Source organism: Lactuca serriola, chromosome 4, assembly GCF_051521515.1.
Source record: "Lactuca serriola cultivar US96UC23 chromosome 4, Lser_US96UC23_V15, whole genome shotgun sequence".
In the NCBI taxonomy this organism is placed as follows: Eukaryota; Viridiplantae; Streptophyta; class Magnoliopsida; order Asterales; family Asteraceae; genus Lactuca; species Lactuca serriola.
Window position 1 is genome coordinate 73912325 of NC_136411.1, and position 11124 is coordinate 73923448.

Below are 11124 nucleotides of genomic sequence, written 5' to 3' on the forward strand. Positions count from 1 at the left end.
TATTAGAGCCATATGTTTCGACTCTCCCATCTCTTAGATCTCTTAGGTAAATAGGGCAGCTTTGTCTCCAATGCATTTTCTCTTGGCAATAAAAGCAAATTGACTCTTTTGAAACATTACATGGAACTATTTCAAACATTGTCTTTCTCTTATGATCAAACTTTTCGATCATAGCATGTCTTTCGTTGCCATTGTTCATATCCATAGAGGTCTTGAAGGCAAATTCACCAATCAACTTTGCTTTTCTATTGCGCCAAACGATTGTTGATTCAACAGCAATAAGCATATAGGTGAGATCTATAAGGGTCACGTCGCGGTTCATCATATAGTACTCTCTTACGAACTCACTATATGAGTTAGGAAGTGACTTAAGAACCCAATCAACAGCCATTTCCTCACAGACAACGGAACCCAACATTCTTAACCTATCAATGTGTGACTTCATCCCTAGGACGTGTGCACACACCGGCTTTCCTTCTTTATGTTTACTTGCCAAAAGGGCTTGAGTGATCTTGAACTTTTCAAGCCTTCGAACTTGTGGGTTAGGGAGAATAATTGGAGGAGGTGGAGGAAGCGAAACATGATATCTTGTTCCTCGATCGAATCGTGGAATATCATCTTCATGTGGAATGCTTGTTCCACGGGATTTGGGAAGACCATAGTTGTCGAACTTTGACATCTACAAAACGGGAGAAAATGAATTCAAGTTAGTTGATTGATTGAGTCCTTAGTAAATCAACCAAATGAGATACTAAGGCTAGGACCCAACACAATATGCTACAACCTAGAAAAGGGATGCCGTAATCTAGTTGCAGAATATTTGAAGGTAAGTGAATGACGATTCACTAATTTCCACTATGAAAAACGAAAAAGAAATTTAAGTTTTAAATCTATGAAAACTCCTAGATACTTTGAGATTCATTGAACATTTCAATGGCATGTTTAAATCTCGGTATGCCCCTCTAGTTTGTGACTGGGATGCCGAGGATCACAAAGCGGGTGTGAATAACCATACAAACTTACATGGTGCCCTCACATGTTACAGTCACCTATTCGATGTGCCGGCAAACCACACACGCTCCACCGAACTATGACAAACATTGAGTCACCCTTTGCTACCTTTGCTTAGAACTATTTAGTGTGTCAGTAAACCACACACGCTCCACTAACGTCTTTGCAAGGGAACAAAGTGTAATTTCATGGAATTGCATCAATTCACTTTTGCCTAAGTAACTAAGATTGGGAATTTTATGAAAACATTTAGTTAATTTTATACTTTATTATACTTATAATGGAAGGTTTCGTCCTATCCTACCCGTTCGGCTAACGACCCTCCACTAGTCAAGAGTGCGGTGGGTAAGAGTAGATACCCATTCAATTGCCATTTTATAGGCAATTTCCTTAAACACCCCTTATAGACCAGCTTCATGAATGAGGCCTACTAACTGTAAGACTGACTTTTACTCATACATATATATAATGTTAGACTCTTAATGTTATATATAGTATAGGGTGTATTTTATACTTTCAAAATACTAGGTGGTCTAATTTAACAATTATACTTTTAATTCAATTAAATTGTAAACCTAAACTTTTATGGATTTATTAAACCTCTTTTAATTATACACCTTAATTAATTAATAAAACCATAGGGGTGTGATTTGAACTTTTTTCAAAACAATACTAGAGTTTTAGAATTTAACATTCCTAATTAAACTTTTAATCAACTTTTAAATTCCAAAACTTGAGGGCAAGTTTTGAAACATTTCAAAACATTAGGGTTTAGAATTTAAATATACATCAAAATTAAACTATTAATCAAAATTTAAATTCCAAAACTTGAGGGCAAGTTTTGAAACCTTTTTCAAAACATTAGGGTTTTAACTATTTAAATTTCAAAACAACAAAACTTTTGGGTTCAAATTTAAACTATAAAACCTAAGGGGAAAATATGAAACATTTCATAACATAAGGATCAAATAACAAATAATCTAAATTAACAATTAATCACATAATTATCCATATTTGATTTATTTAATGATTTCTTGCAAAACAATTTACCAATTTAATCAAAATAATTAATCAATTATCACATAAGGAAACAAATATTTTATTAATTGATAAATATCTTTAATTAGATCAAGAATATACTCATATATATCAAAAAAACGGATTTATATTGATCTAATGTGATAAGGCAACTTTCCATAATCAAAAACAACAAGAAATCGCGAAGATATCCCCATCTGACGAGTTGACTCGTCGAGTCTGCATGGACTCGGCGAGTTCAGCTATGGACTCGGCGAGTCCAGCCTCCAGAAACCAAAAAATTCGAATTTTTCAACCATATCAAGCATCAATACAATAGAAACCAGTCTAGGCTCTGATACCACTGATGGGTTTTAGTCCTAAGAACATCCTATGTGCTCATACATACCCTAATGCTTGGATCTAGGTTTCTCTATTGTACATGCAAGTTATCCAAGACTATAAACCCTAATTCTAACATTCAAGTAATCATATTAACATGAGAATAGGTTTAAGATATTACCTTGATTGTTATGTAGCAATAACAATCCCAAATCTCCTTGTATTGACTTTGGAAGGCTTAGAGTTACAAGTGTCACTCCTCTAATGGTTCACAAACACCATAAGCAAGAGGATGAAGATGAGAGAGGATGGATGCTGCCCAAAACCGTCTACAAATCCTAGAGAAGTCTTAGCCACGTTTTTGGGTCATAAGGGTCTTATATATAGTTAGGCAATTATGGTTATCTAACAAGGAAACCCTAATTTGGATGCTTAAGCCCTAAGCAACCCATGGAGCCCTTTCCTTAAGGCCTTGGACGATTTCATATGGGCTTCCCCATAGAATTCGTCCACCTTATAATAAAAGGCAATCCATGGCCCAAATTGCAATTATCTTATAATTACAATTCCAGTCCCTTAAGTTTAATTAATCTCTTTTAGCACAAAACTAATTACCAATTAATTATTGACTAATATTAATTAAACAATATGATTTCTCCTTTAATATATTATTCCAAAAATATATTAATAAATCATATTTAATCCTTTCTCTCCATAATTCATCCTATCAAGTTGCTTTGGTGAAGGCAACCCAAAAGGACCATGCACCATCGGGTCAAGTACATACCAAAATAGTTATGGACTTAGACACTAATCCAACATTTGATGGGTAAAAATCAAGCTTATGTAGTTTATCACTCAAACGAGAAAACCATGCATAAGGGGATTGTTTAAGTCCATAGAGTGCCTTTTGTAACATACACACTAAGTGAGGGTGGTATGAATCCTCAAAGCCAGAGGGATGTTACATATAAACTTTTTCATTCAAATGCTCATGAAGAAAAGCATTACTCACATCAACTTGATGATGATGCCAACCATGAGAGACAACAATAGAGAGAATTAGCCAAAATGTGGAATGTTTTCCAGTAGCGCTAAGCATATCTTAATAATCTACAGCGTATTGTTGTGTAAACCCTCATGCTACCAAACATGCCTTTGTGTTTGTCAATAGAACCATCCAGGTTTTGTTTGAGTTTAAACACCCACTTTCAGCCAACCACGTTACCTAGGGGTCTTAGGACAAGAGACCATGTTTTATTCTTTTGTAAGGCTGCAAACTCAGATTCCATAGGGGTACACGAATATGGATCAGACAATGCCAACTTATAACATGTAGGCTCAGCCAAAAAAGAATGTTTCATTGGATTATAATAAAATGTACCATCATTGAAAATAAGAGGGAAAGATTTATACATACGCCCATGAGTAACAATCCCTGGTGATGGAAAGTTCGAAGTAGTAGAAGGAGCACCTGATTCAACCATAGGCACGGATAAAATAGCAGTAACATCATCAACTAAAGGGGGCGTCGATGTTACTGGTGTGTCCTAAAATTTGGTGAGTCATTTGGTGACATCGGTGCTGCTGCTGGGGTTTTGTCATTCGTGAGGCTGGCTCAAAATGGAGAGGCAATGAGGGCGGCGTTTCGTGAGAATGTGAACTTATATTTGGAGAACAACGAATTGGATTTGTAGTACACCTTGACACGGATGGTGACAAGGTATTAGGTTATGCATGTGGTGTTGTAGTTGCATGGCTGGTAATATGCAATAAAAGAGACAAATCATAATTTCTCATGTGGTTATTTGTAATTTCTGGTTCAGTCTGAGGAAAAGAGGCAAATCTAGACAACTGAGATGGAGTAGTTTAACATTTTGAGGTTGCAAACGGGAAATATGACTCATCAAAAATGGCATCTCAAGTATATATATATATATATATATATATATATATATATATATATATATATTCCCCTTGTGTATGGAACTATAGCCAAGGAACACACATAATTTGACCGAAACTCAACTTTATGACTATTATATTTCCTTAGGCTTGGCCAACATGCACATACAAAACTACGTAGGAAAGAGTAATCAGGATTTTTCTTAAATAGTCGTGCAATAGGATAAATATTATTTGTAACACGACTACGCATGCGATTAATGAGGTAGCAGGCTGTTAAGAATGCTTCATCCCAAAAATAAAGAAAAAGAGAGGAGTGTACCAACAAAGCTAAACTTGTTTTAATAATAGGATGGTGCTTTTGTTTAGAAATACCATTTTTTGTGACGTGTGGGGACATGACACACGATGAGTTATTCGTGTGTCTTGAAAATATTTGTGCAACCTATGATACTCACCACCCCAATCAGATTTTAAACTTTGAATCTTTGCATTCAACAAACATTCAACATGATTTTGGAAATTATAAAAGATTTGTTCAACATTAGATTTATTCTTAATAATATAGATCCATGTGTAATGTCTGAAATCATCCAAAAAACTGACATAATACTTAAAACCTCCACTTGACACTTGAGGCGGTCCCTAAATATCCATGTGAACAAGCGCAAGTGGAGATGAAGTGACTCAAATAAAATTACTATAAGGAAGTTGATGAATTTTAGCAAGCTGACATGCATCACAAACAGATGAATCATTATTAAAAGAATACACTAATTTGTTTAACTTCATAATTGACTTGACAATAGTAGTAGTTGGATGACCAAGATGTCGATGCCATTTTGATGGAGAGACCTTTACACTAGATGAAGCATGATGAGGAGTACTAGAAGAGGAATGACTTATTGGCACCATATAATAACCTATTTTTCTTCTGTCGAGTAGAAACGTTTTCTTTGTGACCATGTCCTTAACAAAAAACACATTGCGATAAAATTCAGTAACGACATCATTATTAGAGACAAGTTTATATGTAACACCCATTTTCCATTACACGTTATGTAATTTTTTAATGTTTAAAAATAATAATAATAATAATAATAATAATAATAATAATAATAATAATAATAATAAGATTTATTTATTATAAATAGGATTTATAAATCAAGGGTTGTTTTGGTAACATGTGGAAATTAGTTTTGTTAAAGGAATTGTGTATTGGGTTGATTATGTCAATATGCAGGGACCAAATAAGCTATTTAGATGGAAAATCGGATTCCACCTCTTTTAATCAGCACACAGTGTAAGGTCACATCTTATGATCTAATGAGTCAAACACTTTATATGCTGATCACCAACACCAATGCCTCAAGACCTTATAAGCATCAATGTGAAGATAATGATCTTATGTAATCTGTGTATATTAGGAAATTATACGTGTATATATATATATATATATATATATATATATATATAATAGATAGCAGATCTGATATCTTGGTGATAAGGATCAGTTCTTAATATAGATTAGATATAATTCCTTGATTGAAGTGATTCACTAGAATAGTTTTTTTTTATATATTCAACATTAGGGTGAAACCCTAATGTAATGTATTGGTGACCGTCTTTGTAATCTTCCTTCTCTTGGTGAGAAAAACCGCTTTCTTGGTGAAAGACATCTTTGTGATTACTTGTGTTCTTTACTTTTCTGTTCGATCTTTGTTTATTTAGTTTGTTCTTTTTTAATTATACTTGAAGTGTATCCGATTGATACAAATCCTCAATTGGTATCAGAGCAGGTTTTCGATACAATCAAGTATCTATATCGACCTCTCACAATCCCAATTCATTTGCTTGCAACAAGATACCTCCTTTTGATGAACTCAACTTTATTTCTTGGAAATCAAAGGCCATGGACACTCTCGAGATCATGGACTATGATATGCTCGACATCATCAACAAGGGTTCCATCGTTGTTTTGCATCAATCATCTAATGATGGTGCATCCAGTAGGGAGCTAAAGAAAAAATTTGTGCCAAGATACAACAAGGAAGATAAAAGGGTGCTAAATCTCGATGTAAAGGCGAGAGTTGCTATTGGAAACTCACTCCCATACTATGTCTATCGTTTGGTTCAAAACTGCTTAACTACACAAGAGATGATGATCACACTATCATCTGCTTTTGATAAAGAAAATCTCTCAAATGAGGAAGTTTCAAAATGTAAGTGTCTCATGGCTCAGATGGTTGAATCTCATGTTGATGCAGTGTGGGTACACTTTGCGCTGATCTTTCTCAAGATGTTACAGGCCTTACGTCTGACTGTGACTCAACCTCAGAGTATGACGTAAAAATCTTGTTAACTATTCTTCCATCGAAAATATCAAAAAGTTGACATGATTAATCACCTGGTTTTCGATTTATCTGTTTCAAAGAAAGTAAGATATTCTCTCAAAATTAAGTTAAAAAATCTCAAAGAAAAACCTCCTAAGCCTCATGACAAAGTGTGAGAAAATTCTAGGAGGCGATATAGATGGTGTTGTCTTTGAAATACCTCCTAAGCCTCATGACAAAGTGTCATCTGAGCATACCATCGACGAAATTCCTTGGTCCATAACTAAAGCAAGAGTTTTCAAATCAAATGATCATAGTTCTTCAGATTTAGCAGTAAAAAAGGAACCAAAATTTAATGTTAAAGGAAAATTTCTTGGAACCAGAGTTTGTACTCGATGTGGTGATACTTCTCACAAAGTCAGCGAGTGCACTATTAAGAAGAGCTCCATTCGCACTAAAAACATCATGATTTGCAATGATAAGTGGATAAAAAAGGGAAACTCTTTAAATTCTCTCTAATGCTTGTTATCATATTTTTTTTTCTTAAGTGACTCATTGGAAGATGGGTCAATGAATATTAATTGTATATTTTAGTTTCAGGGTAAAGAACATCTTTGGTATTTAGATACTAGTTGCTCAAGAGATATGACCGGATTCAAGTCTCTTCTAGAAGAATTCATAAAGAAGGATGGTCCTACTGTTACATATGGAGATAATGGCAAGGGAGCTACAAAGGGATATGGAAGCATCAAGTGCAATTCTATTATATTCAAGAATGTCTCTTACGTAAAAGGTCTTCAGCACAATCTCATTTCAATCATCCAACTGTGTGTCGCTGGCTATCAAGTTCACTTTAAGAAGAGAGAAGGAAAGGTTGTTGATCAAAAGAATGTCACCGTTCTGAGTGCAAATCGACTGAATGACATTTATGTTTTGGACATGTTCTCTACCGACAATCTCCTTCGTTGATGATTCTTCTATCGTGCCCAGTCTCATCTTAGTTGGTTGTGGCACAAAAGACTATCCTATTTGAACTTCACAAACATATCAAATATTTATGTGAATAAACTTGTAATAGGAATTCCAAAGACGCAGTTTGTCAAAGATAAATTCTGATCAGTGTGTGAAAAGGGAAAGAAAACCAAGTCCACCTTCAAGCTAAAGTCCCGTTCCTCCATTATCAAACCATTTCATCTTCTCCACATGGACTTTTTTTATTGTCCCCGATTAAGTCAAGGGTTGGGAAGAGTATACTCTCGTTATTATGGATGGATTTTCAAGATTTACCTTGGTAGTCTTTTTAAGGAGGAATAGCCATGTTGCTGATGAAATCATTTCACTCATTAAGCAATGGGAAATTCTTTATGATCACAAAGCCAAACAATTACATAGTGATCATGGAACTAAATTTAGAAATTCCTCCCTAGAATACTTTTGCCCAATCTTAGGAATCTCTCAAAACTTCTCAGTTGTTAGCACACCCGAATAAAATGGAAATGCTGAAAGAAGAAATAGAACTCTCATCGATGTTGGAAGAACTATGGTCGTTAAAGCTGGTATTCCTCTATCATTTTGGGCTGAAGGTGTCAACACAATGTGGTATACCCAAAACTGCTCCATCATTGTTAAGCATCATGGGAAGACTGCCTAAGAGCTACTTAAGAGAAGGAAACTAGACATGTCTTACTTTCATGTATTTGCATGTGTCTGGTATATTTTAAATCAACGAGATAACCGATTTGAGTTCGAAGTCAAAGCTGATGAAGGATTGTTTTTGGGTTACTGTAGTGTGCCCAAGGCTTTCCGGATGTTCAATCTTTTAAGACAAACTGTTGAGGAAACTGCTCATGTTACATTCGATGAAGACTCATTCATTCATGATAGGATTGATCATCCTTCATTCATTCTAAACGAACTTACCTTTAGTCAATCAGTCCCTGATTCTGAATTCTTACTAAATGTTACTAAGCCTATTATTCCTAACGTTGATCAAATCATCAACTCCAAATCTATCTGTGAAGACCAGCCTATCAACACTAAAGTAGCTAATTCATCTAATCAGGAAGATTATGTTCCAAATAATTCAAATGAATTTACTAGTCCTAGAATTATTTAAGATCATCCTGAATCTCAAATCATTGGAGATGTAAATTCTAGGAATCTTACTCGTAGCAATGTCAACAACAAGTTTTGCATGTTTGTGAATGTTGTCACAAGGATTGAACCAAAGAATATCGTTGATGCCCTGAAGGAAGCTGACTGGATCAAGGCTATGTAGGATGAGCTGAATGAATTTGAACAACATCGTGTGTGGACTCTTGTTCCTAAGCTTCAAGCAAGACCTATCCTTGGCACTCGTTGGGTGTTCAGAAAAGAGATGGATGAAGATGGGATCATCATTAGAAACAAAGAAAGACTTGTGGCCCAAGGACTTTAAAGTTTATCAAATAGATGTTCAGACTATCTTCTTACATGGGAATCTTCAAGAAAAAGTAATCCTAAAACAACCTCCAGGGTTTGAAAATGAAGAATTTCCCAATCATGCATATCGTCTTTGATAAAGTTGTATATAGTTTGAAGTAGGAATCCAGAGCATGGTATGACATATTGGTGAGTTATCTTTTGGATAATGGATACAAACGTGGAAAAATTGAAAACACCTTGTTCATCAAGCATTCAGGATCTCACATCATTCTTGCTCAAGTGTATGTTGACAATATCATATCCGGGTCCACCGATGAGAAACTAAGTTTTGAGTTTGCTGAGGTCATGGCTAAGAAATTTGAGTTGAGCATGATGGGTAATGTAACAACGTAAATTCCAAAACAAATTTTTCAATTTTCATCAACCAAATTCATATAAAACATTTTCAAATATTTCCAATACTTAGTTTTTGAAACATAACATATCCCAAGATCATAAAATCAACTCTCTCTCTCTCTCTCTCTCTCTCTCCAGTGTGTACGAGTCACGCCGGCGCCTTCCCACGGCCCTCGCTAGTACCTAAAACACATAACACAACAACTGTAAGCATAAATGCTTAATGAGTTCCCCAAAATACCACATACAACACATATGCCACTCGAGGCTACTGCACGACCCCCTGGTCCTTGTGCCTCCTTGAACTCCAGTCCCGTAGCTCGTTGGACCCTCTGGTCCGGTCATAGCTCGTTGGACCCTTCGGTCCGGTCTATATCGTCATACAACATACATATATCACATAGCACATAATCTCATACATAACACATAAGACCCTCTGGTCATCACATAATACCACTCTAGGTAACGTATAGTGAGAAGACTCACCTCGGTGTCTCGGTAAGTCTCTGACACGGTAGAAATGTGATCTAGCCTCCGCCTAATCACACAAAGTAAATATCCTCATAACTATCACTATACTCGAACCTTTCTTAACACCCTCAGAACGGTAAAAAAACCATTTTACCCGTCTCTTGGCTTAAAGGCCTCACCGTTGAGTGCACTTGGGCGACTCGGCGAGTCTACACGTGTCCACTGACTCTCTTAGTCCCTTTCTTGGCACGTCGAGTCCTTCCCCTTACTCGACGAGTCACACCTGGCATGAATCACGGGGCCACCCCGACTCAACTCGCCAAGTCTCAAGAACAAATCGGCGAGTTCCTCCTTGAACTCCAGTCCCCCTAACTCTCCCTGACTCACCAAGTTATTCCCCAAATCGGCAAGTCTACTCACTGAGTGATTTACGGGAAACCCTCATCCTACTCGCCGAGTCTGTTCTTCGGACTCGGCGAGTTCATGCCATGCACAAACTCCATAGGCCTCCTGAGGTCAGATCTGTTCCATGCATTCATAGATCTGGCATTCCCAAGCATGATAATCATGTAAAGTTCAGACCTGGCATGAATCACGGGGCCACCCCGACTCAACTCGCCGAGTCTCAAGAACAAATCGGCGAGTTCCTCCTTGAACTCCAGTCCCCTAACTCTCCCTGACTCACCAAGTTATTCCCCAAATCGGCAAGTCTACTCACTGAGTGATTTACGGGAAACCCTCATCCTACTTGCCGAGTCTGTTCTTCGGACTCGGCGAGTTCATGCCATGCACAAACTCCATAGGCCTCCTGAGGTCAGATCTGTTCCATGCATTCATAGATCTGGCATTCCCAAGCATGATAATCATGTAAAGTTCAGACCTTGACACTCATATAACATCTAAATGGTCTAACTTGGTGATTTAGCCCCAAAAATGACATCCCAAGCTCATGGCTCCCAAAATGACTCATAAAGCTCCAAGGGTTAAGGTCTCTGGACCTCTTTGGGTCCAGATCCAAAACATAAACTCGAGAAGGGACCAAATGTTCCACTTATCCAACCTCTAAAAGGGTTAGAAAACCCTAACACTAAGAATCAACACCAAAACTGAAGAAGGTCCGAGCAAAATACCTCAATATGATCTCTATGAAGTTAGAAGTCACCAAAATCGCACCTCTTTCAGCCTCCTCTTGCCTTGGTCACCTCCTTCTTGCAAATACACCAAG